Source organism: Dendrobates tinctorius, unplaced genomic scaffold, assembly GCF_039654945.1.
Source record: "Dendrobates tinctorius isolate UK_male_01 unplaced genomic scaffold, ASM3965494v1 ptg000056l, whole genome shotgun sequence".
Lineage (NCBI taxonomy): Eukaryota > Metazoa > Chordata > Amphibia > Anura > Dendrobatidae > Dendrobates > Dendrobates tinctorius.
The window spans coordinates 17,591,131-17,618,512 of NW_027361724.1; the positions used below are offsets into that span (position 1 = coordinate 17,591,131).

General features: G+C 44.7%; 1 long non-coding RNA gene across 1 annotated transcript in view; it reads right to left on the reverse strand.

Annotated features, from left to right (window-relative positions):
• The window catches only part of LOC141091878 (uncharacterized), a 60,072-nt gene extending 37,532 nt beyond the window's left edge, over positions 1–22,540 (reverse strand). Inside the window, exons 1-3 of the long non-coding RNA XR_012232605.1 lie at positions 22,172–22,540; positions 21,557–21,716; positions 5,802–5,917 (exon numbers count right to left, since the gene is read on the reverse strand). This is a non-coding gene — a long non-coding RNA (uncharacterized lncRNA). The remainder of the gene's footprint in view (positions 1–5,801; positions 5,918–21,556; positions 21,717–22,171) is intronic.
• Positions 22,541–27,382: the final 4,842 nt, after the last annotated feature.

A 27,382-nucleotide genomic window follows, 5' to 3' on the forward strand; every position in this document is an offset into this window, starting at 1 on the left:
TGCACCCCTCAAGCTACTCAAAACTACATTCAAGAAGATTATTAACCCTTTAGGTGTTTCACAGGAACTAAAGCAACATGGAAGGAAAAAAAGGACATTTTAATTTTTCCAACCAAAATTTTCTTTCAGCATCAATTTCTTCATTTTCACATGGGCAACAGGATAAAATGGATCCTAAAATTTGTTGGGCAATTTCCCCTGAGTACACCGATACCTCATATGTGGTCAAAAACCACTGTTTGGGCGCACGGCAGGGCTCAGAAGGGAAGGAGTGCCATTTGACTTTTTGAATGGAAAATATGCTGGAATATTTAGCGCTTGCCATGTCGCGTTTGGAGAGTCGCTGTGTGCCTAAACACTGGAGCTCCCCCACAAGTGACCCCATTTTGGAAACTAGACCCCCCAAGGAACTTATCTAGATGCATAGTGATCACTTTGAACCCCCAGGTGCTTCTCAAATTGATCCGTAAAAAAAAAAAAGTACTTTTTTTCACAAAAATTATCTTTTAGCCTCAGTTTTTTCATTTTCACATGGGCAACAGGATAAAATGGATCCTAAAATTTGTTGGGCAATTTCTCCTGAGTACACCGATACCTCATATGTGGTCATAAACCACTGTTTGGGTGCACGGCAGGGCCCGGAAGGGAAGGAGCGCCATTTGACTTTTTGAATGGAAAATTCGCTCCAATCGTTATCGGACACCATGTCGCGTTTGGAGAGCCCCTGTGTGCCTAAACATTGGAGCTCCCCCACAAGTGACACCATTTTGGAAACTAGACCCCTTAAGGAACTTATCTAGATGTGTAGTGAGCACTTTGAACCCCCAAGTGCTTCACAAAAGTTTATAACATAGAGCAGTGAAAATAAAAAATCATTTTTTTTCCTCAAAAATGATTTTTTAGCACGCTATTTTTGATTTTCACAAGGGTAACAGGAGAAATTGGACCCCAAAAGTTGTTGTCCAGTTTGTCCTGAGTATGCTGGTACCCCATATGTGGGGGGGGCACTGTTTGGGTGCACGGCAGGGCGCAGAAGGGAATGAGCGCCATTTGACTTTTTGAAATGAAAATTAGCTCCAATCGTTAGCGGACACCATGTCGTGTTTGGAGAGCCCCTGTGTGCCTAAACTTTGGAGCTCCCCCACAAATGACCCCATTTTGGAAACTAGACCCCCTAAGGAACTTATCTAGATGCATAGTGAGCACTTTGAACCCCCAGGTGATTCACAGAAGTTTATAATGCAGAGCAGTGAAAATAAAAAATCTTTTTTTTTCCTAAAAAAAAATTTTTTAGTTGGCAATTTTTTATTTTCACAAGGGTACTAGGATAAATTGGACCCCAAAAGTTGTTGTCCAGTTTGTCCTGAGTACGCTGGTACCCCATATGTGGGGGGGAAACACTGTTTGGGCACACGTTGGGGCTCAGCAGGGAAGTAGTGACATTTTGAAATGCTGACTTTGATGGAATGGTCTGCGGGCGTCATGTTACATTTGCTGAGCCCCTGTGTGCCTAAACAGTAGAAACCCCCCACAAGTGACCCCATTTTGGAAACTAGACCCCCCAAGGAACTTATCTAGATGTGTGGTGAGCACCTTGAACCCCCAAGTGCTTCACAGAAGTTTATAATGCAGAGCCGTGAAAATAAAAAATCATTTTTTTCCCTCAAAAAAAATGAATTTTAGCACGCAATTTTTTTTTCACAAGGGTAACAGGAGAAATTGGACCCCAAAAGTTGTTGTCCAGTTTGTCCTGAGTACGCTGATACCCCATATGTGGGGGATGACCACTGTATGGGCACACGTCAGGGCTCGGAAGGGAAGTAGTGACGTTTTGGTATGCAGACTTTGATGGAATGGTCTGCGGGCATCATGTTACATTTGCAGAGCCCTTGATGTACCTAAACTGTGGAAACCCCCCACAAGTGACCCCATTTTGGAAACTAGACCCCCCCAAGGAACTTATCTAGATGTGTGGTGAGCACCTTGAACCCCGAAGTGCTTCACAGAAGATTGTAACGCAGAGCCATGAAAATAAAAAATCTTTTTTATTCCTCAAAAAATGAATTTTTAGCTCGCAATTTTTTATTTTCACAAGGGTAACAGGAGAAATTGGACCCCAAAAGTTGTTGTCCAGTTTGTCCTGAGTATGCTGATACCCCATATGTGGGGAGGGACCATTGTTTGGGCACACGTCGGGGCTCGGAAGGGAAGTAGTGACGTTTTGAAATACCGACTTGATCGAATGGTCTGCGGGCATCATGTTACGTTTGCAGAGCCTCTGATGTGCCTAAACTGTGGAAACCCCCCACAAGTGACCCCATTTTGGAAACTAGACCACCAAGGAACTTATCTAGATATGTGGTGAGCAGCACTTTGAACCCCCAAGTGCTTCACAGAAGTTTATAACGCAGAACCGTGAAAATAAAAAATCTTTTTTTTCCTCAAAAAATGATTTTTTAGCCTGCAATTTTTTATTTTCACAAGGGTAACAGGAGAAATTGGACCCCAAAAGTTGTTGTCCAGTTTGTCCTGAGTACGCTGGTACCCCATATGTGGGGGGGAACCATTGTTTGGGCACACGTCAAGGCTCGGAATGGAAGTAGTGACGTTTTGAAATGCAGACTTTGATGGAATAGTCTGCGGTCGTCATTACGTTTGCAGAGCCCCTGATGTGCCTAAACAGTGGAAACCCCCCACAAGTGACCCCATTTTGGAAACTAGACCTTCCAAGGAACGTATGTAAGATGTGTTGTGAGCACTTTGAACCCCCCAAGTGCTTCACAGAAGTTTATAATGCAGAGACGTGAAAATGAAAAAATCATTTTTTTCCACAAAAATAATTTTTTAGCCCCCAATTTTTTATTTTCCCAAGGGTAACACGAGAAATTAGTCCCCAAAAGTTGTTGTGCAATTTTTCCTGAGTACGCTGATACCTCATATGTTGGGGTAAACCACTGTTTGGGCACACGTCAGGGCTTGGAAGGGAGGGAGCACCATTTGACTTTTTGAACGCAAAATTGGCTGGAATCAATGGTTGCACCATGTCGCGTTTGGCGACCCCCTGATGTGCCTAAACAGTGGAAACCCCTCAATTCTAACTCCAACCCTAACCGCAACACACCCCTAACCACAGCCCTAACCCCAACACATCCCTAACCACAAGCCTAACCCTAATTCCAACGCTAACCCTAATTCCAACCCTAACCCTAATTCTAACCCTAATTCCAACCCTAACCCTAATTCCAACCCTAACCCTCTTTCCAACTCTAACCCTAACCCTCTTTCCAACTCTAACCCTAACCCTCTTTCCAACCCTAACCCTCTTTCCAACCCTAACCCTCTTTCCAACCCTAACCCTCTTTCCAACCCTAACCCTAACCCTCTTTTCAACCCTAACCCTAACCCTCTTTTCAACCCTAACCCTCTTTTCAACCCTAACCCTAACCCTCTTTTCAACCCTAACCCTCTTTTCAACCCTAACCCTAACCCTAATGGAAAAATAAAAATAAAAATATTTTCTTTATTTTATTAGTTCTGCCTACCTATGGGGGTGATAATCGGGGGGTTTATTTACTTTTTCTTTCATTTTGATCACTGTGAGAGTGATCAAAATGAAAGAATGGAATCTGCAGCCGGCAGATTCGGGCGGGCGCACTGCGCATGCGCCCGCCATTTTCTAAGATGGCGGCGCCCATGAACCGGACCCGCTGGACACCGGGAGCGACAGGGGGACTTAGAAGGTGCCGGGGGAGGTGAGAGTGGGTGAGGGGGGGATCGGAAGCTGGCGGGGAGCGGAGGGAATGGGAGGGGGGGCAGATGATGACAGCGGCGGCAGATCGCCGCTGTCATCCAGTTGCGGGGGGGGCGATCGCCGGTGGGGGGGGGTGGAATCGGTGTCTCCAGCCATGTCCGATGCTACAGCAGCATCGGCCATGGCTGGATTGTAATATTTCATCAATTTTCATTGATGAAATATTACTATCGCTCTGATTGGCTGTTTCACTTTTAACAGCCAATCAGAGCGATCGTAGCCACGTGGGGGCGAAGCCACGCCCCCTGTGGCGAAGAACAAAGCCCCCTGTATCTGCGGGTTGGGTGACCTTTCAGTGACCTAGGTCACCCGACCCGCAGGGGGGCTTTAAAGTCATGACGCCACATAGGCGTCATGGGTCGTTCTGACACGACTTTTCATGACGCCTACGTGGCGTCAAAGGTCGTGAAGGGGTTAATTGGCAACTCTTTGGACACAGCACATGTGCGCTGCGTTCAAAGCGCTGCCGGCTATTGAACGCAGGTGATTCCGCATGTGTTCATTGAACTATGTGGATTCACTGTGTCCAATACATTGTACGGGTGAAATTTATCTTGCGGAGACTCGCATTTCCGCAAGATAAATACACATGCTGCGGTCTGAAGAGAAGCGCCGCATGTCCGTCTCGACAGGTAAGCAGCGGGTGTCTGTGTATGCATAGGGGCATGGGATTTCTGGAAATCCCATCCACTATGTTGCAACATCTGGATGCTGCACAAGTACACAGAGTCCAACCCGCCTCGTTTACTGACTGTGTGCACCTACCCTTACTCCGTCTGAGGAGAATGATTGGTACAGATAGTCCTGATACAGTATAAAGCAGGTCCCATATAGTACATATAGTAAAATGCACTCCCCATGGTCCTTGATAGAGTTTAATGCAGCCTCCCTCAGAGTCTAATGCAGCCCCCCTCAGAGTATACTACAGCCTCCCTTATAGATGATAATGCATCCCCCTCAGAGTATACTGGAGCCCCCTCAGAGTATAATGCAGCCCTCCTTAGAGTATAATGTAGCCCCATACACAGTATAATGCAGCCTCCAGAGTATAAAATAGCCCCCTCAGAGTATAATGCAGCCCCACCACACAGTATAATTCTGCCCCCCTACAAACACAAACACAGTATAAAGCAGCCCCCAGAGTATAAAGCAGCCCCTCAAAGTATAATACAGCACCCTCAGAGTATACTACAGCCCCACATACAAGTATGCTGCAGCCCCCAGAGTATAATGCAGCCCCCAAACACATAGTATAATTCAGCCCCCCCACAAACACACACACAATATAGTGCAGGATACACACACACAATACTTCACAATACTTACCTCTTCTCCTCATTCCCTTGCTGCTTACAAAGTAATTTTGCCCCTATTGAAGCCCCTTAGTGTCCCACACACTATAATGGCCTCCCCTAGCACTCCGAACAGTATAATGGTCCCACATATAGCCCTCCGTTCAGTATTATGGCCCACACACAGAATAATGGTTCCCTGTTCAACTCTACACTTAGTCGTCCAAATAGCAAGGTGACCCCACATATAGTAATCCAAATAATATGATGGCCCCCAAATAACCCTTCACATACTATGATGACCATACAAATAGCCCTCTACATAGTTTGATGGCCCCACATTTACCTCTTCACATAGTATGATGGCTCTACAAATAGTTCAGTATGATCTGTCATTTCTTATTCTGCATTCCATTCCAGTACATGTCACACTGATTGTGCACACGTATGGTACATATGGACACACGTATAGCACACGGACTGTGCACATGGACATGGGTATTACCATTACTGTTTTTTCCTGTATCAGATATATCAGTGACAGAGTCCTTATACAGTTAAAAAAAAAAAAAAAGGTATGCCGACACGTTCTAACCCTGCGTAGGCTGGAAGGCCCCTCTTTTGGTGTGAGTGTGAACTAAAGTCTGAGCAGAGCTTAAAATACAAACATTTCAGCATACCTGAGAAAATGAACTTACCTTCATATCAAACTTCTGCACATTGTGTGATACATTCTGTACATGATCGATCGATCGATCTCCAGTGTGTAAGGTCATAAAAGGATCATCACAATATCCGGAAGTGCTGCTAGGTTCTTAAAGACATAAATAATTTATTTTGATTTTAGTAATCTCTAAAAGTAATTATATAAAGTATATGCACAAACTTTTCAGATTATCAGCAGGTTGAATTATCTTTTCACGGAGTTTGAATTAAACAGCTTGCTTTTTCCCAGGTGTGATGCCACCTTGTGTTGGAAGTGTTGTAATCTTGCACCTCACACAAACCAGAAATATACTTGACTACATAACACTATGGCATTTACTGGATAAATCCTGTGTAGCACATACGTATTCAAATAGAAATTAACACTTTCTATTGAATTTCATTATGCGGTGCATATCATATCAGAAATTACTGTATGTGGGCAAATCGCCTGTAGAGGCATGAGTTTTCCATATTCAAGATAGCAGAAAAAAAATGCAATTATAATGAAAATGACATGATATATAATATAACCCCACCAAAGTTAGCAATCAGCTTCAGGGAAGTGGTGATGGTGAGAAGAATGGCTTATAAAAGGACACGCCATGTCACCTGTCCTGGGATGTTAGAGTAATAGCATGCTCCAACATGGGCATCTGTCTTAGGACTTGGGCACATACTTGATTTTCTCGGATGAGTGCCATCTGTAGTTTTCACCGATAGCACTTGTACCTATGATATTTTATGGGGCTGTGCACATGTTCAATTTTTTCCTCTGACTGAATGTCCCAAGTAAAAATCTGAGACATGTCTGATTTTGGTCGAAGTATTGGATCAAAATTGGCAATGCAAGTCTATGGGTCCATGAAAAAAATTGGACGGCACTTGGGTGACATCTGAGTACAATCTGATATTCACGCACTGACAGAATGGAATAACTTTTTTTTCTCTCTCAACGTCTGAGAAAAACTGATGCCATTCTGATCGAATTCTAATGAAAGTCTGATGAGAACAATGGGCTTTTTTCAGATATAGAGAGCCCAGTTGTGTGACCCTACCCTTTCTCTTGATTCTAGTGAGACATATCCTTCTCCACCAGGTTGTGTTCATCTACCATGCACAAAATCACCTGCATGGCAATGCCGTTACCCCCCTTGTAAGACAATATAGAAAATACATAAAGAAGAAAGAAAAAAAAGTGCCAAGCTTTTATTGTTTTCTTCTTCAAAGATAATTTATATTTAACATTTAAGTGCAAATATCACTATAAGGCCGGAGTCACACTACAGCGAGATACGGCCGAGTCTCGCAGGTTAAAACCAAGCACTGGCACCGGCACTCCGGAGCGGAGCGTGCAGCTCCATGTATTGCTGTGCGGCTGCACGCTCCGCTCCGGATTGCCGGCGCCAGAGCTTGGTTTTAACCTGCGAGACTCGGCCGTATCTCGCTGTGTGTGACCCCGGCCTAAGGCCTCATTCACACATCCTGGTGAGTCCTCTACAGGAACAACCAGTACTGGCGAGATCCATGGTCTGTGTACATGTGCCATCCGTATGTACATATGTGACATCCGTGTGATTGGAAAAATAGTGCAGTTCGCGCTGATCCCAGGTGCCAGCTGCTGAAGGTGTTTTGTTTAATTCCAAATAAAGGATTTGTTCTTGCTGTGTGTTTATTTTAAAATTTACTATGGGGTTAGTAATTGGGGCGTCTTATAGATGCCTCTCCATTACTAACCCCAGGGCTTGATGTCAGCTGCCAATACCAAGGTGACATCAACCCCAGTCCTATTACCCCACTTGCCACCACCACAGGGCAAGTGGAGAGAGTGAGGTTAAGTGCCAGATTTGGCGCATCCTGTGGATGTGTCATTTCTGGTGCAGTTGAGGGCTGATGTTGGTAGCCTGGTGGGGGGGCAATATTTATGGTCCTTTTGAAGGCTATTACTATGAACCCACAGCTGTCTGTTTAGCCTTTGCTGGTTTGAATTGATAGGGGGACCCTACGTCACTTTTCTCTGTGGTCCCTGTAAATTTACCTGGGAGCCTTTTGGGAGATTGTCCCTTTTGCCAGATTATTAACATCAGCCCCTAGCTGTGGGCTTTCCCTTTGCTGGTTATGAAAATTATGCAGGAACCCACGCCATTTTTTTAATTTAATTCTTTATTTTACAGAGCAGATACAGAGTGGTTGGTGAATACAACTTCCATTATTGTCTCTTGGTTGTGCTGATCTCAGGGAGACCAAGCGACCATGATGACAGCTATCTTCAGTAGCCGGTGCCTGGGAACAGTGCAAACTGTACCACTTCTTCCCAAGTGCCGATACATGTCACGCTGATGACACACGGATGTCATCAGTGTGTCATCAGTGTGCACATATGCGACACGCATTTTGTCCGTGCTGCACAAAAAAATCCTGACATATCTGCTGGTTTTTCACAAGGACACACGATCTGTGTGAAAAATCTGACATTTGTGCACAAACATTGAATACAATAGGTGTGCTTGTGTCCGTATTTCCGGTCCTTACAAAAAAGCGGTTCCCTAAGGGTGTTATGAAAATCTAGATATTTATATAGAAAATATTCCCTCAGATTTAAGGAGATGGCATATTTCATATTGTTATGGTCTTACATAGTGAGATGAATTCTCTAACCCGTAGGTCAGGATGAACAGCACAGACCAAAGGTGGTGGAGCAGTGGAATGGGTCTTGCTGGATAGTATCTGGATCTGTGAAGACCAGAATAGCAGGGTATACAGGATTGAAAACAGACAAGACAGAGCATGAAGCACCAGATAAAGTAGAGTCAAGTGTGATTATACACATGGGAACAGGACATGTAAAGAGAATCAGATAACTTCCAGCAGGGATGCAGTTAATCACAGGAATAACAGAAGTATGTGCAGTCTGGTATCTACCAGCACGTGCTTGCTGAGAGCAATGCTGTCTCGATACTCAGTCAAACAGCACATGGCTGCCAGAGTTGGCCTTAAAAGGCCTTGGGTGATGATGTCTGAGGTGTTTGCTGAGTTACCATAGTCACCCAGCGTGGACTGGCTTAAAGTGACGTGGTCATAGCATCTGAGCTAAAACAAGTGAGAAATCTATTTTTTTTTTTACGTATCTACATAAACACTTTCTTTTTCCACATATACTGTATACAGAAGGCCAAACTTACACAGCGGGGGGTCATGTCCGTGCTGAACACATTTTTAGTCAAGGTGTTAATTCTTGCAATCTGTGTCATCCGTTTATGTCTTATGGAAAAAATGTTAAAAGCTTCTCTTATGAACTACTTAGTAAATAATGGAGAACACTCCTATGACATGTGGATGGCATCTGATATTATCCTTTTATTAAAGTACCTATTCACTTGAATGAACTAGAGCTACTTTATTCTACAATTTGGATCAAAATAAAAATAAGACATGTCTCAGGGGTTTTTTTTGGTCTGCAAAAAAAACCTGTATAAATATGCCAATAAGAATTAATATGTCCATTTTCTGTCCATTAAAAAAATGGACAGAACATACACAATAAAACTGATGTGTGAATCAGCCCTAATATTCTAGAAGTTCTCAGCAATGACGTTTTGACCTAAAGTAAAGCCACGTTCACACGTTCAGTATTTGGTCAGTATTTTACCTCAGTATTTGTAAGCCAAAATCCAGAGTGGATCAATCAGAGGAAAAGTATAATAGAAACACATCACCACTTCTGTATTTATCATCCACTCCTGGATTTGGGTTACAAATACTGATGTAAAATACTGACCAAATACTGAACGTGTGAGCATGGACTAACTTTCATGGAGACAGACTTTTCTTCTATACCTTGTATCAGTGATCTCACTAAAGAACACTATATTCAGATTTTCACCAGCCTGAGGCCTTATTCACATGTGCGTTTTTAATTAAATAACTAGCTGAAGAGCCCGGCGTTGCCCGGGCATAGTAACTAACTGTGGTTAGTGATAACAAATGATTATTGCACATCATATATTCAACACTACAGATTTGCAACAAAGCCTTATTCCTCCTGCACCTCATGGTCCTTCTTTTTACACTGCCTCCTCCTGCACCTCACGCTTCTCCTTTATACACAGCATTTTTCTGCAGCACAGCTTTTCTCCTTTAGGCCGGAGTCACACTAGAGAGGAATACGGACGAGTGAGAGGCGTTAAAAGCGCGCATTACACACGGACCAATGATTCTCTATGGGGCAGCTCCCATCAGCCGTATATTTCTCGTCCGTATTCTACGGTCCGTGCCAATCGCAGCATGCTGCGATTGTCAGCGTACTACTCCCATAATATGCCAATGCAAGTCTATGGGTGCGCAAAAAATACGGATTATACACGGACCAGATGTGTGACTTGCGAGAAATACGCACCAGGTGTCCTTTAGAAAAGCCGGCAATTCAGTGCGCGATACAGTAAACTCACACTGAGAGGTTTTATAACACAAATGACAGAATAGATATATACACATAGAATACATACATATATATACACACATGTCATTGAGACACATATATATATATATTTATATTTCACAGAGTTCTTCATAGCAGAATAGCCGCTAATTCAATTACCATTGTAAAAAAATGTGTGGGCTCCCGCATTGACAAATTACCGCGGGAGCCCACACATTTTTTTTACAACGAATTAACCCCTTAAATTAACACCTACACCTCCCAAAATTTAAACATCAACCGTCATCTAATTACTAATGAAAGACATACAAAAAAAAACATGAAATGAAATGGTTTACTGTATGTAAACCATGTGTCATTTCATGTCGGGTTGGGGAATGATTTGACAAAAGCCGGCAATTGAATTAGCGGCTATTCTGCTATGAAGAACTCTGTGGAAAAAAAAAAAAAAAAAAAAAAAATTATATATATATATATATATATATATATATATGTCTCAGTTACTTGTGTGTGTATATATATATATATATATATATATATATGCATTCTATGTGTCTATATCTATTCTTTGGTTTGTGTTATAAACCCTGTCATAGGGCTCCATTATATGTCCATTTTGCAAGCCTGCAAGAAAATCTCAGCATACGGATGCCGTACGGATAACATACGGATGCTGACATGCGCAAAATACGTGACCACACCTTGCTTACGGATGACATACGGAGCACTATTTAGGGGTCCTTCATCCGTATTACGCCTGTAAACTACGGACCGTATTTCGCGTCGGTTAGTGTGACCCCGGCCTTATAGTCGCCTCCTCCGGCAGCACCTCACACTCCTCTTCCATATACAATTGGAAACACTTGATCCCGAGAGAAATTGCACTAATTGCAATAAAGCATATCGTATACACAGCCTACTTCTTCTGCAGCACCACACTTTTCTCCTTTAGTCCTCGTTCACACATTATTTGGTCAGTATTTTTACCTCAGTATTTGTAAGCTAAAACTTGGAGTAAAACAATCAGAGGAAAAGTATATTAGAAACACATCACCACTTCTGTTTTTTTCTCCCACTCATGGTTTTGGCTTATAAATACTGAGGTAAAATACTGACGAAATACTGAACGTGTGACTGCTGCCTTATACACAGCCTCCATCTGCAGTGCCTCACTCTTTTCTATACACAGCCTCATACTGCAGCAGCACTTCATTCCTCTAATTTCCCCCTCACGCCTCTCATTTTCCCCTCACATGTGCAGAGCAACTTCCTGTTATGAGCACAGCGGAGTAATCCATGAGGCTCCTCCCTTTCCCTTGACGTCATGCCTCCTTTCTAGACATGACCAAGATACTGTAGATGTAGCCTGTCCCTGCCGCACACTGATACTCTGAAGGAGGTGGCCCTGATTGTAGTTTGCAGCAGTTGGGACACCACAGTCACTGAATTTTGCAGGGTGGCTTTCGAGGTGAATGCATCTCCTCCCATGTGCACTAACAACATGGGCCGTGTGGATGGGGCTTTGCATGTGGAATGAATGTGGCTATGTGGAGTGGGCGTGGCTTGATACATACATACACACACATACTCAGCTTTATATATATATAGACTAGCTGAAGAGCCCGGCGCTGCTCGGGCATAGTAACTAACTACAGTTAGCTATAATAAATTATAATGAATATATATATATATATATATATATATATATATAAAGCTGAGTATAGAGCCCCGCCCACTCCGCATAGCCCCTATTCACTATAACATCCCACATCATCCCGTCAGCCAGAGCTACCGGACAACTACCACTAATATCCCACATCATCCCATCACAGCCGCCAGGCGACTACCCCTAATATCCCACATCATCCCGTCAGCCAGAGCCACCGGACTACTAATATCCCACATCATCCCGTCAGCCAGAGCCACCGGACTACTCCCCCTAATATCTCATCATTCCGTCAGCCAGAGCCACCGGACTACTACCCCTAATATCCCACATCATCCCATCAGCCTGGGGTCAGAACCAGAGTGCTGAGTGGAACTGTCCTAACTTCCATACCAGGGATCCCTTTAAGAGAAGCCTGGGGTGAGAATCAGAGTGCTGAGGGATTTACCCTAACTTCCTTACCGGAGATCCCTTTAAGAGAGGCCTGGGGTCAGTACCAAACCACAGAGAGGATTTGCCCTCACTTCCATACCAGTGATCACTTTAAGAGGGGCCTTGGGTCAGAACCAGAGCGCTGAGTGGATTTGCCCTGACTTGCATACCAATGATCCCTTTAATAGAACCCTGGGGTCAGAATCAAAGCACTGAGGGATTTGCCCTAACTTCCATGCAGAAGATCCCTTTAAGAGAGCCTGGGGTCAGTACCAAAGTGCACAGTGGATTTGCCCTAACTTCCATACCAATGATCCCTTTAAGAGACCCTGGGGTCAGAACCACAGAGCTGAGTGGAACGGTCCTAACTTCCATACCTGGGATCCCTTTAAGAGAGGCCTGGGGTCAAAACTAAAGCGCTGGATGGATTTGCTCTGACTTCCATACCAATGATCCCTTTAAGAGGGAAGATGTGCCTATAGGATGGAAGATGTGTGATGTGTATATGGGCACGGGAGGGGGGATTCATTTCTGTCATGTGCTCTCTGCTCCTTTTTGAGGGGCAGACAATGGCTGGGAGCTTATGTTCCCAGGGGTGCTAGATTTCTCCCACCATGTCAGTGTCTGCTGAGGTGTTGTCAAGTGGGAAAACTTGTGTGGTGCCCTTGAGGCTCAGTCGCCACAGAGGTACTGCACCTCCTCCTGAGATGTAGTATCCTACCATCCAGGTAAGGTGGAGACTCCTGACCACACTCCAACACCTGCACCCCACACCACAACGTAGTGTAGCAAAGCACCTTCGGCGGCTCCCTGCTTGGAGTATAGCAAAGCACCCATTAGTGGCTCCCTGCTTGGAACACGAAACGTGCTGGGAGGTGGGTGGAGTTAGTTTTACATTACAAGGAGCGGGAAGAGTTTAGGATTAGAAGGTCAGTTGGTTAGAGAGTTGGAGAGGAGAAGATCCCCGGAGAGAGGGATAGATGGATGGAGGTGCTGCAGCGGATCCCAGTGACCCGGGTCTGCTGGCACGGGAGAGGAAGAGAAAGAGCAACGTAGCCTGAAAGCCTGATTCTCCATAGAAGGAAAGATTAGCACGGAACGTGAGGAGTAAGAGAGAACAGAGGACGTGGGTTAAAAGAGCACCCTTCCTAGAAGTTCTAAGCGCAAGGCCGGGGCCCGGTCCCCGAGGTTGTATGGATACTAATGGTCCTGCAGCAGACACCGGAAGAATAGAAGTAGTGACCACTTTATTCCCACACAAGACTTGGGGGCACAACAGCAACTGGATAGTGAGCCGGAACTTAGTAGCAAGGAGTCCCCGAAGCAGGCTACAGCTGTCTGCCGTACAAGTAGAGTTCATAGGAACATCGGATAGGAGGAACTCCAGTGTAACTTAGTACTAGGAGTACTTCACTTAAAGGCGCTATAAGAGGAGACATTCAGAAAGGCACATATTGGCGGAGTGTTGGAAAGGAGTATTCCATCTGGCCGGGAGGTTGACTGAGTCCCTGACCCGGAGGACACGGCACGGAGGCGGGCACCTGTTTGTACAACAGACTGTGAGTAAAGCTTTGGAACTACATGCTCTGGTGTCCTCCACTCATTCCTGTGAGAACCTGCCCAGCACTGCTGCATCCTCTGCGCCTGACACTACACCATCTACGTGTCACTTCACTTACACTGCCCTGGGACTACAGCCCTGCCTGTGGAGGGCTATAACATCATTGTTGCACCACACCATCTGTCCCAGAGGAACTGTCTGCAGCGTCGGCTTACATTCACACTGCCGAACACCACAGGTGGCGTCACGAATCACTTATAAACTTTCACTACCACAAGCACACTGAAACAACCCCCTTTTACAATGGGCGCCAAGGGCCACGGGCCGGGTCACAGCTGCTGTGACATCTCCCATTGAAGCTCATAGGGCCCGGTACCGAGTACCCCACAGCCCTGGGAGGGCGACCCACTTGCTCATAGCAACCAATCACAGCTCAGCTACTTTTAGCCAGCTCTGGTGAAATGAGAGATGCTTAGTGATTGGTTGCAAGGAAAACTGTTGCTCATAGCAACCAATCACAGCTCAGCTTCTTTTGGACAGCTGTTATGAATGAGCCACCGTAGGAGGCAAAAGCAGAAATACAAGCTAAGTCCAGAAAACCAGAGAAGTTGGCAACTATCAGATTGCAGACCCCTGAACCTATCAACACAACTAGCAGTAGCCGTGGGGGGGTTCCTATGATGTCCTAGACCCCTCGATCACAGCCGGAGAATTACATAGGCCTAAAGAAAGAAAGGGGAAATCTAAACTGCCCCAGAGCAGACCCCAAAGCAATAGGCAGCCCCCAACATATAATGACGGTGAAGCAAGATGAAAATACTAACACAGACAGAAAGATAGACTGAGCAAAGACGGGGCCCAAAACTACCTAGATAGGAAAGGACAGGAAGGCTGCTGTCTGCAATCTGCCAAAACCCTATCAAAGAAATAAGCCAACAAGCTGATATGAAAAAGGCCCTGAATCAGCTAGGCTTCAAAAACTAAATCAGCACTCAGGTATTTTCAGAAGACAGAGCTAAATGAATTCAGCACACCCCAGCAGGGAATGGCAGAAATCCAGAAAAACAAAGCAAAACAAAGTCAAAGCACCAAAGCAAAAGGCCGAGCAGCAAACTTAGCTTTAGAGGAGCAGGAATTCAGACTGGTCTCCAAGGATCCCACAGAGAAATCACCCGCAGGGCAGAAGGGCGTCGGCAGCCTTATATCCAGTCAGTAACTCCACTCAGCCAGTCATCATCATCAGCCTCAGGTGTTTGATAATCAGGCTCACTAACTTTCTTTACCAGAAGAGGGAGTTCCTCGGGCCTCAGTAATGAAGGGGAAAATGAACTCACAACAGTACCTCCCCCTTGAGGAGGGGTCACCGAACCCTCAACTACGCCGCCAGGGCGATCAGGGTGAGCCTGATGAAAGGCACGCACCAATCTTTTGGCATGAATATCAGAGGCAGAGACCCAGGAATTATCCTCCTGACCATAACCCTTCCACTTAACCAAATACTGGAGTCTCCGTCTAGCCAGACGGGAATCCAGTACTTTCTCTACCTCATATTCCATGTTACCTTCAACCAATACAGGGTCTGGAGGTGCCACCCCCGGAACAACAGGTTCAACAAACCTCTTCAACAAAGATTTATGGAACACATTATGGATTTTAAATGTGACAGGAAGAGCCAAACGAAAAGAGACCGGATTAATAATCTCCACAATCTTGTAAGGTCCAATAAATCTAGGTTTAAACTTAGGAGAAGCCACCTTCATAGCAATATTTTTTGATGATAACCACACCATATCACCAACCTTAAACTGGGGACCAATGGTCCTATGTCGGTTGGAAAACTGCTGGGCCTTTTCCTGGGAGAGAGATAACTTATCCACCACTTGGTCCCAGATCTGGTGCATTCTCTCCACCACAGTGTCAACACCTGGGCAGGCAGAGGGCTCCACCTGCCCTGAAGAAAATCGAGGATGAAACCCAAAGTTACAAAAAAAAGGTGACAACAAAGTGGCAGAACTAGCTCTATTATTTAAAGCAAATTCGGCCAAGGGCAAAAATGAAACCCAATCATCCTGATCAGCAGAAATAAAACATCTCAAATATGACTCCAAGGTTTGGTTTGTTCTCTCTGTCTGCCCATTGGTCTGAGGGTGAAAAGCAGAGGAGAAGGACAACTGAATTCCCAGCCTGGAACAGAAAGTTCTCCAAAATCTAGGCACAAACTGGACTTCTCTGTCAGATACAATGTTCTCAGGAATCCCGTGCAAACGAACCACCTGTTGTAAAAACAGGGGCACCAACTCAGAGGAAGACGGCAACTTAGGGAGTGGTACAAGATGAACCATCTTAGAGAACCTATCACAAATCACCCAAACAACAGTCATCCTCTGAGAGACAGGCATATCAGAGATGAAATCCATTGAAATATGGGTCCATGGCCTCTTGGGGACAGGAAAAGGCATCAACAACCCACTAGAGCGAGAACACGATTTAGACCGGGAGCACGTCCCACAGGACTGCACAAAATTCCTGACATCACGAGACAAGGAGGACCACCAAAAAAACCGACTCACCAGATGTCTAGTACCAAAAATACCTGGATGACCAGCCAAAGCAGAGCAATGAACTTCAGACATCACTCTCTTCTTCCACTGGTCAGGAACATACAACTTTCCACTGGGACAACGCTCAGGTTTGTCCTCCTGGAACTCTTCCAGAGCACGTCTCAAATCGGGCGAGATGGCAGAAAGAACTACCCCTTCGCCTAAGATGGTAGCAGGCTTGGTCACCACAGGAGAATCAGCAAAGAAGCTCCTAGAGAGGGCGTCTGCCTTGACATTCTTTGTTCCAGGAAGAAAAGAAACCACAAAATCAAAACGTGTAAAAAACAAGGCCCACCTAGCCTGTCTAGGGTTCAAGCGCTTAGCCGACTCTAGGTAAATCAAATTCTTGTGGTCAGTGAGAACCACGACTTGATGCTTAGCTCCCTCCATCCAATGTCTCCACTCCTCAAATGCCCATTTCATGGCCAACAGTTCCCTATTTCCCACATCATAGTTACGTTCAGATGGAGAGAACTTTCGGGAAAAGAAAGCACAGGGATTTATTTTAGATGTTACAGGATCCTTTTGGGACAAAACAACTCCTGCACCAATCTCAGAAGCATCCACCTCTACCTGGAATGGAAGTGAGACATCAGGTTGCTGCAAAACCGGGGCGGAGGTGAATCTTTGCTTCAGCTCCTGAAAGGAAGAAACAGCCTCCGGAGACCAAATTAACACATCAGCACCCTTTTTAGTCAAATCAGTCAATGGCTTGGCAATACTAGAAAATTTTGCTATAAATTTCCGATAAAAATTAGCAAAACCCAAAAACTTCTGGAGGGCCTTCAAAGAAGTGGGCTGAACCCAATCGTGAATGGCCTGTACCTTGGCCGGGTCCATTTCAATAGTTGACGGGGACAAAATAAATCCCAAAAAAGAAATCCTCTGTACTCCAAAAAGGCATTTAGATCCTTTGACATACAGGGAATTCTCCCTCAAGATCCGGAACACAGTCCGAATATGTTCCACATGAGAATCCCAATCCTTGGAGAAGATCAAAATATCATCCAGATAGATAATCAAAAATTTATCGACAAAATCTCGGAAAATATCGTTCATGAAGCACTGGAAGACAGAAGGGGCATTAGTGAGCCCAAAAGGCATCACCAGGTACTCAAAATGTCCCTCCAGAGTATTAAACGCCGTCTTCCATTCATCCCCATGCTTAATGCGAATAAGATTATACGCCCCCTGAGGTCAAGATTGGTAAACCAGCAAGCACCTTTAACTCTGGAAAATAGATCAGAAATCAGGGGTAACGGATACTGATATTTAACAGTAATTTTGTTGAGGGCACGATAATCAATACAAGGTCTTAATGATCCATCCTTTTTGGCTACAAAAAAAAAAACGGCACCTAAGGGTGACGAGGATGGTCTAATATGACCCTTCTCCAACACCTCCTTAATATAGGATCGCATAGCCTCGTGCTCGGGTACAGATAAATTGAAGAGCCGACCCTTGGGAAATTTACACCCCGGGCTCAGTTCAATTGCACAGTCATAACTCCTATGAGGAGGCAGAGACGCAGACTCATTCTCACTAAATACATCATAAAAGTCCTCCAAATAATCAGGAACATCATGCGACTGAGGAGAGGTGGAAAACACCGGAGCCTCACTAAAGGCACACCGACAACCCCAACTCACCACAGACACAGATTTCCAATCCAAAACTGGATTATGAATCTGTAACCAGGGAAACCCCAGAACAATAATATCATGCAGATTATGTAACACCAAAAATCTGCAATTTTCTTGATGGTCTGGGGCGACCCGCATTACCACCTGGGTCCAAAACTGGGGTTTATTTTTAGCCAAAGGAGTAGCATCAATCCCCCTCAAAGGGATAGGCGTCTGCAGAGGTGTCATCGGAAATCCACAACGTTTAGCAAAATCCAAGTCCTTTAGGTTTAGGGCTGCTCCCGAATTCACAAAAGCCTTGGCGGAAAATGTGGACAGGGAGCAGATCAGAGTAATAGCCAGAAGAAACTTAGGTTGAACACCCCCAACAGAAAACGTGTGTGCAAAGCGTTTCTCTCGTTTAGGACAGACAGAAATAATATGCGAGGCATCTCCACAGAAAAAACACAACTTATTACGTCTTCTGAACTCCTGACGCTGCTCTCTGGAAAAAACTCTATCACATTGCATAGGTTCAGACATTTGTTCAACAGGTGGCAACACCTCTCGTGCAGCTTTGCGTTCGCGCAAACGCCGATCAACCTGAATGGCTAATGACATAGAATCGTCAAGACCAGAGGGAACAGGAAATCCCACCATAGTATCTTTTACGGCTTCTGACAACCCCTTCCGAAAGAGAGCAGCCAAGGCATTATCATTCCAGGTAGTAAGTACTGCCCACTTTCGGAATTTTTGACAGTACAATTCTGCAGAATCACGACCCTGGCTCAATGCCAGCAGGGTCTTTTCAGCCTGATCAATGGCATTAGGTTTGTCATACAACAACCCCAAAGCTTGAAAGAATGCGTTCACATTAGTCAGAATAGGATCATCTGGTTTCAAAGAAAACGCCCAATCCTGGGGATCGCCACGCAGCAAAGAGATGACAATTTTAACTTGCTGCGCGGAGCTCCCTGACGAGTTAGGCTTCAAGGCAAAAAATAATTTACAATTATTTTTGAAATTCAAAAATTTAGACCGATGCCCAAAAAATACATCAGGTGTAGGAATCTTTGGTTCAGCAGCATGTGAATGAGCAAGGTAGGCGGAAATTCCCCGCACTTCCGCAGCGAGCTGCTCCACACGATCAGACAATTGCTTTATCTCCATTGAGAGAAAAAAAAAATTCCCCCTACGGCCTCAGAGATATAGAGGAAAAAATATACACACTTTTTTTTTTTTTTTTTTTTTACAATTCTTTCCTGCTGCTGAGTACCCTAGGATCTGCGGTATGGCGGGTGATTCTGTTATGAATGAGTCACCGTAGGAGGCAAAAGCAGAAATACAAGCTAAGTCCAGAAAACCAGAGAAGTTGGCAACTATCAGATTGCAGACCCCTGAACCTATCAACACAACTAGCAGTAGCCATGGGGGGTTCCTACGATGCCCTAGACCCCTCGATCACAGCCGGAGAATTACATAGGCCTAAATAAAGAAAGGGGAAATCTAAACTGCCCCAGAGCAGACCCCAAAGCAATAGGCAGCCCCCAACATATAATGACGGTGAAGTAAGATGAAAATACTAACACAGACAGAAAGATAGACTGAGCAAAGACGGGGCCCAAAACTACCTAGATAAGAACGGACAGGAAGGCTGCTGTCTGCAATCTGCCAAAACCCTATCAAAGACATAAGCCAACAAGCTGATATGAAAAAGGCCCTGAAGCAGCTAGGCTTCAAAAACTAAATCAGCACTCAGGTATTTTCAGAAGACAGAGCTAAATGAATTCAGCACACCCCAGCAGGGAATGGCAGAAATCCAGAAAAACAAAGCAAAACAAAGTCAAAGCACCAAAGCAAAAGGCCGAGCAGCAAACTTCGCTTTAGAGGAGCAGGAATTCAGACTGGTCTCCAAGGATCCCACAGAGAAATCACCCGCAGGGCAGAAGGGCGTCGGCAGCCTTATATCCAGTCAGTAACTCCACTCAGCCAGTCATCATCATCAGCCTCAGGTGTTTGATAATCAGGCTCACTACCTTTCTTTACCAGAAGAGGGAGTTCCTCGGGCCTCAGTAATGAAGGGGAAAATGAACTCACAACAGACAGCTCTGGTGAAATGAAAGCTGCTTCATGATTGGTTGGTGATACACACATACATACATTCAGTTTTCTATATATAGATGGCTGTTGTGAATTCCCTTGCTCTGACTTCTGAGCTGGAACTCCCTCTGGTGGTTACTGGGAGTAGTGGAGCTGGCCAGTCTGATGGGAGTTTGCCACCTGACGACGATGTTTGGGAATCTGGGATTACTGGCTGGGAGCATATAAGTGAGCAGGCTTCCCTTAGTGGTTGCTGGTGATTTCCTCCTTGTGCATTTTAAGCTCTTCAGTCTCTTGCCTGTTCTGCATGGTTCAGTTAAGTGATTCTTTTGCTAATCCTTTGCATCTAATCTGGTTGTGCCTTTTTTTTTGCTTTCTGTTTTGTTGCGAGGGTTTAACGTACTCCCTGCTGGGAGTTACAGCTTGTGCCAGTTTGTTCAGTCCCCTGTTATATTAGTATCTTTTGCTTTGCTTCCAGTTCACACCAGAGTGCTGATCTAGCGGGGGTGAGGTCGTGTGGCCTCAGGTTTTTTGTATATCAGATGTGTTGGATTTTTTAGGGTTTTGCGTGATTGCAGGCAGTATCTTTTCTGTCCTGTCCTATCTAGACAGTTTGGGCCCCATCATTTGCTCGGTCTATTTTCTGCCTGTGTTTGTGTCTCATCTTGTCTCACCGACAATATACAGTATGTTTGGGGGCTGTCTATTCCTTTGGAGATCTGCTCCGGGGCAGTTTAGATTTCACGTTTCTGGCTTTAGGCTTACTTAGTTCTCCGGCTGTGCCGAGGCATCTAGGGCATCGTAGGAACGCTCCATGGCTACTGCTAGTTGTGTTGTTAGGATCAGGGGTCTGCAATCCGCTGAGTTACCAACCTCTCTGGTTTCCTGGTGGCTTAGCCTGTTCCTGCCATCCTCCTCGGTGTCCCATTCATAAAAGATGGCACTGATGTCATCAGTGTCTCCATATTTACCATCAGTATTTCATCAGTATGTTTCACGAATGGATCAACAAATAAATAAAAAAGCTTCTCCTATACTTTCCAATGTTAATCACAGACTGAACATGGACTGTACGCTGACACCATCCGTGTGCTGTACGCGTTTTTCACGCACCCATAGACTTGTATTGTCCCTTGTCATCCGTGATACTGGAAAAAAACGTACATGTGAAAAGCACCATAGAATATAATGGGTATGTATTTTATCCATGGAAAAAACGGAAACACATACATGCAACAGAAAGAGGCCTTTCATGGCTTCTCCCAGACATTAACAAATATCATAGCACTGCATACACAAATAGATAATTAAGACTGGTGCTATACGCACCACTTAATGAATTTGATCCACTCTCTCAGTGACGTGCACTTTGCCAGAATTGCTATTCCAGTTAGGGACAGGAGTATTTGAATAGACGGGATTTGATAGACGGGATTGCCATGCACTGTTGCGGCTACTCTCCAGCTTCCCCAATTTTGCTTTAAATTGGCTAGAAAAAAAACAGAAGTTGCAACATTTTTGCACATTTTGCAAATATTTGCCGAATTGTCCCCATAGTTCAATTTTGTCTTATGGCCCTCTCATATATGTCAAAATAATGTCATAAATATATGCTATATCATGCTGCAGAGTTCAGGAAAAAAACATGTGTATGTACAGTATGTATATATAATATATATGTATATATATACACACACACACACACACACACATATATATTTTTATCATAGGAGTCTATAAATGATGGGAAGACAGTGATTGAAAAAATACGAAAGAAAGGAGAAAATGGATTCCAAACAGGATCATATATTTTGCATCATTAGAGTAACTTTTAGGCAATGTTTGCATTTTGCATTAATATTAATCATACAGCTCCATTTTAGCTGTTAATTATAAATTAGCCCATCATAACTGTGAAATCTTGCCGGGCAGCACCAAACCTACATTTACTTTCTCCTTTTCATTGTGGTATTCCAGCAAGCAAAAATACATGTTGAGGCTTGTCCAGTTCTGGGAAAGATGCAGTCAGTAATCAGGAATTTTGTACCAAGTCCAAGGAATGAATTTACAGTTATCATTTCATCCGGTCACAGTATGTGGATTCTGTAGGATTTGCAATAAAGTTAAAATTAACAGGTGGCAACGGAAAATAGAAACATCTGGGACACCAAGCTGGTTCAAAGGAAGAACTAGTGCTGTAATAAAACTTGCAAGAGACCAATAAGTCTCGCAAAAGAGGGTGTGCAGGATTTTTCAAGAGAGGGTGGTTCACAGATTTGAATATATTGGAGGTCCCTGGATGAGAAACATTTATCAAAAATTCACTTGTTTTGTATAATTAGTAGCTTCACGTAAAGGTAAAAGTACATCTATAAAAAGGCAGTGTTTTGGAGATTTAAAACACCTAAAAAACATCTAAACTCTTTCATTTCAATGGTAACCTTCTTTGCTGTTCATATATATAGTTTTCTGAGTGTTTTTTTCCTTTTCACATTTTGAAAATGGCCTAGTGAGAGAAAAAAGGAAAATGCATGTCACATCTTTGAAGTGGATTCTGATGGGAGCTGCACTAAACTGGGTACTGTAAAATTAAAGAGTTGGAAAAAAAAAATGCTTCAGGAAAGAAAACTTCAAAAACTCCTCCAAAAACTCTCCAAAAAGGGAATGTTTCACAAAGCTGTGTCCACTTCCAACGTTGCAGAAATGCTGCGGAAATTTCCGCAATATTTCCGCAACTCCCACCACGTGTTAACGCAGATGTAACCTGAAAGATAAGAAAAACAAGTGTCGCGGTCAGGTCCGGCGCCTCCCATCTTCTAGCGATGATGTCCTCCTTCTTACTTCTGCTGCGGCTCCTGCGCAGGCGTACTTTCTCTGTCCTGTTGAGTGTAGAGTAAGGTACTGCAGTGTGCAGGCGCTGGGAAAGGTCAGAGGGATCCGGCTCCTGCGCAGGCATACTTTCTCTGCCCTGTTGAGGGCAGAGTAAATTACTGCAGGGCGCAGGAGCCGTGGCAAAAGTGAGAAGGAGGACATCTTCTCTAGAAGATGGGAGGCACCGGACTGGACCGCGACACCCATCGTACCGGACCACCGGATGGGTATAATCTAACTCGTTATTCTTATCTTTCAGGTTACATCGGGGCTTATCTACAGCATTACAGAATGCTGAGGCCGCATCTTATAGGCCAAAAATGGGGTGACAGATTCCCTTTAAAGCGAACCTGTCAGCAGTTTTGGCCGATATAAGATGCGGCTGCTGCCTTTCAGGGCTTATCTACAGCTGTTATAGGTGTTGGCGGCGGTGACCACCATCCAAAAGTACTTGCGGAGCTACTCTGTCTTCTGATAGTGGCCAAGGGAGGGTACTGCACATCCGCCTCCTATTCAAATCAATAGGTGGAGGATGTTCAGTACCCAATGGTGGCCACTATCAGAAGACTGCCAGTTCCGCAACTGAGCAATTCCGGCCGTCGGGCGCCAACACCGATAGCAGCTGAGGTAGCAAAAACCTGGTGTTAGGGTCCCGACTTCGGCACGCTCCTCCCGGCGCGTCCTCGGGTTCCGGCGCGTCGCCGCGCCCGGCTTCCAGGTTCCCCGGCGTCGGGCACCCGCGCACTCCGGAGATCCCGGCGCGCTGCCTCCTGGGTAGTATGACACGGTCGGCGCCGCCCCCAACATGGCGGCGCCCACCGGCTATTTAGGATTTGGGCTTTGTCAGGTAAGGTGCCTGACTGTCAACTTCGGTGACGCTGTCTCCTGCAGCGTTCACTATGACTCTGGCCCCCTTGTGTCTGTGCCTCCAGCGCTCTCTTTGTCAGCCTCTATCCTCTCTGCCCTGGTTGCTCTACTGTGTTTGTCCCTCTGTCCGCTTGCCTCCTGCCGTGTCTCCCTATCCTGCCTCATCCATTATTTCCTCTCTGTTACAGCCTCTCGTCTGAGCCACCCTCTGAGCCGCCTCGCTGTCCCTCCTCTACGGGTTCAAGCTCCATCGCTGTCTGGTATATCTGTGTATCCTCTCCTAGCTGACCCAGTCGCCCCTTTGGTTCCGGCCGTCACGGTTCTAACCTCCGTAGGCCTACCCCTAACACTCCCTGTATAGGGGGTGGTCATCACCTGGGCTGCTCGCCCTCAGGGGCTCTGGAGCTGTGACCCAGAGGGTCCACTTCCGGGTTGTTCTCTAGCTTCCCCGTAACAGCAACCGTAACACCTGGTGACAGATTCCCTTTAAATGTTAAAAAAGTATATCTTGGAGGAACTGCATTTATAAGTAAGGTTGGAAAAGAAAGCAGATAATACATCCTCCTTTAGTTCTGAGGAGTGCTACACCCAGCTGCAGTCACTCAGTTAACTGGTCTTGTGTTCCAAAGCCTTTGTTTAGAATGCAAGAAGAGTTTACTGCATGACTACTACTAGCCAGAGCACTCATATCTCAAGGAGGATGCATGATATGCCTTTTTTCACAATTCTTTTCCACCTTATAAAGGTTTTCCACTACTTTAGCATTGATGACCTATCCTTAGGACCAGTCTGATCAGTTGGGGTCGGACACATGGCATCCCTGCAGATCAGCTGTTATAGGTGTTGGCGGCGGTGACCACCATCCAAAAGTACTTGCGGAGCTACTCTGTGTTCTGATAGTGGCCATGGGAGGGTACTGCACATCCGCGTGCTATTCAAATCAATAGGTGGCGGCAGGCTCGGACTGGCCCACAGGGTAACAGGGGAATCCCCCGGTGGGCCCCTGTGCAGATCTGAGCCCCCAACCCCACTATATGAATAATACTTGGCATAATTCACTTGATTTACTCTGTATAGAAAAAATCAGCATCTCATCATTCATTAACCAAACTACCCAGCTTATTATAATATAGAGATACAGGTAAATTTGTGAATTAAGGTAGTGTAATATTTGTATACAGGTGAAAAGTGGGCCCCTCAAAGTCAATGCTACTGGTGGGCCCTTGGCACCCCAGTCCGACACTGGGTGGCGGATGTGTAGTACCCAACGGCGACCACTATCAGAAGACTACCAGCTCCACAACTGAGTAATTCTGGCCGTCGCCGCCGACACTGATAGCAGCTGATCGGCCGAGGGTGCTGTGTTGGATCCATTCAGATCATACATTGATGACCTATCTGAAGCAAGGATAGGTCATCAATACCAAAGTAGTGGACAACCTCTGTAATTATATATGGAGCAGTCGTAAATACAGTACGATACCTGTACTTGCAACAACTTTACATGGTGTCCCTGTAAATGTAACAACCTGCAAAACACAGTGATGAGACTATTTATCGTGATCTGTAAATGGCATAAATAATGGCGCGACTTTTTGCACCATTAAACCCATACTTTTTTTTAACAAAAATGTAACGCTGAGGCCATATTCATATGTAGCGTAAGTGCTGTGTTTTTTCTGCACGTTTATTGCACCACACCATGCAATAACAGTCTTCTCTAATTATTGATTTGAAGCTTTTGTAATGCTTTTTTAATAGTATAGAAAAGCTTTGATTCTGCTCCTAAAAATGCAACAGAAATTTTTTTTATTTTTATATATGTTTTTTTAGACTCCACTTAGAAGCTTATAGAGAATAAATTCACAGCACCATATCGGCTTTAGACACACGGAGGGAAAACGTTTTCATGAAATCACATCCACTCTGCTTGGACATTTAGGCTGCGCTCACATATAGCCTAATTGTTGTACTTTTTCTGTTGCTTTTTTGCACAGAAATTCTGTTGTGTTTAACTGTCCAAGCAAATTAGATGTGATTGCATTAAAACTGTGCCTGCTGTGCGTCTAAAGACGCTGCTGAATTGTATGGCTTTGGTTCTTTTCTTTTTATCTAGAGGCTTCTATGTGGAGACTTAAAAAACATATGTAACATAAGTAAGTACAGAATCAAAAGTTTTCTGAACCATAAAAACCACATTAAGAAAAAACTGTTTCAAATCTGCACCAACTCCTGCCAGGGTAGAAAGGAATGGCAAATAGGTGTGGCTTGTGGCTATTGGCGTGGTCAAAATTTGCCATAAGGTTTGTTCCTCTTTCTCTTCTGTAAAAGTTGGGAGGTGTAGGTTTATTGACATCCATTTCCGAGTTTCCTTGTACTTGTTTCCATTTTGATGCTTAGTTCTTCCTCTACTGTCAACTGATTTATTAGCACACTGCACACATTTCGGAACAAATACAATAAACAGCCCAGGGCAAGCTAATTGCATTCCTTCCAAATTCCAGACACTGACTCATCACTGAGTTGAGCTCCACCTCAAGTCCCTGAGCACAGGTACATGTATGTAATCTCTGGGGATTGAGCAAGAATTCAAGCTATGAAGGTTACAAAAATTCTTTGTTTGTGACTTCTTAGTGTTTTTCCTACGTAAGAGAGAGGTTTGTAAATGTCTCTACTTCTCTATTGTACAGACAGAATAAATGGAGTATTGTTTTACGTGTAAGAAGCAAACAATAGGGATACAGAACAAAGTATTAAGCAATAACAGGAACACATGGAGAAAGGGATATTGACTACTGAACTGGTCAACAGCCTAATTTTATCAGTTGATGGTTAGTGGAAGGAAACCAGGCATTGCATTTGTCTTCACCAGCTCATTAGTGATGAATGAACGTGCAGGGATAAGGTGTTATCTGAGCATGATGCTCCCTCTCCCATCATTACCCTCTTCCTCTGACACACAGTGGGTGCGCAATGATGTCACTTCATCGCGTCCCCGCTGTGTGCCGGTCTGACTGCAGCTCAGCTCCTGACATCAGAGCAGAGCCACCGCCAAAATCAGCGTGGGAGCGAGGAGGAGAGGTGAGTATAGTTTTTTTTTATTCATATAGTAAGTCCTGGTTGCATGATTATGATACCTCGTATGGGGGGGCGGCAGCATGATACCCGTATGAGGGGGCAGCATGATATACCCCGAATGATGGGGGGCAGCATGATACCCCGCATGAGGGGGGCAGTATGATACCCCATATAAGGGAGAACAGCATGATACCCCATGGGGGGGCTGCATTATATTCTGAAGGGGCTACATTATATTCTTTGGGGGGGTCTGTATTATACCATATGAAGGGGGCTACATTATAGAGAAAGAAAGAACAGAGAGATAAAGACAGGAAAGAAAGAACAGAGCGAGAGAGA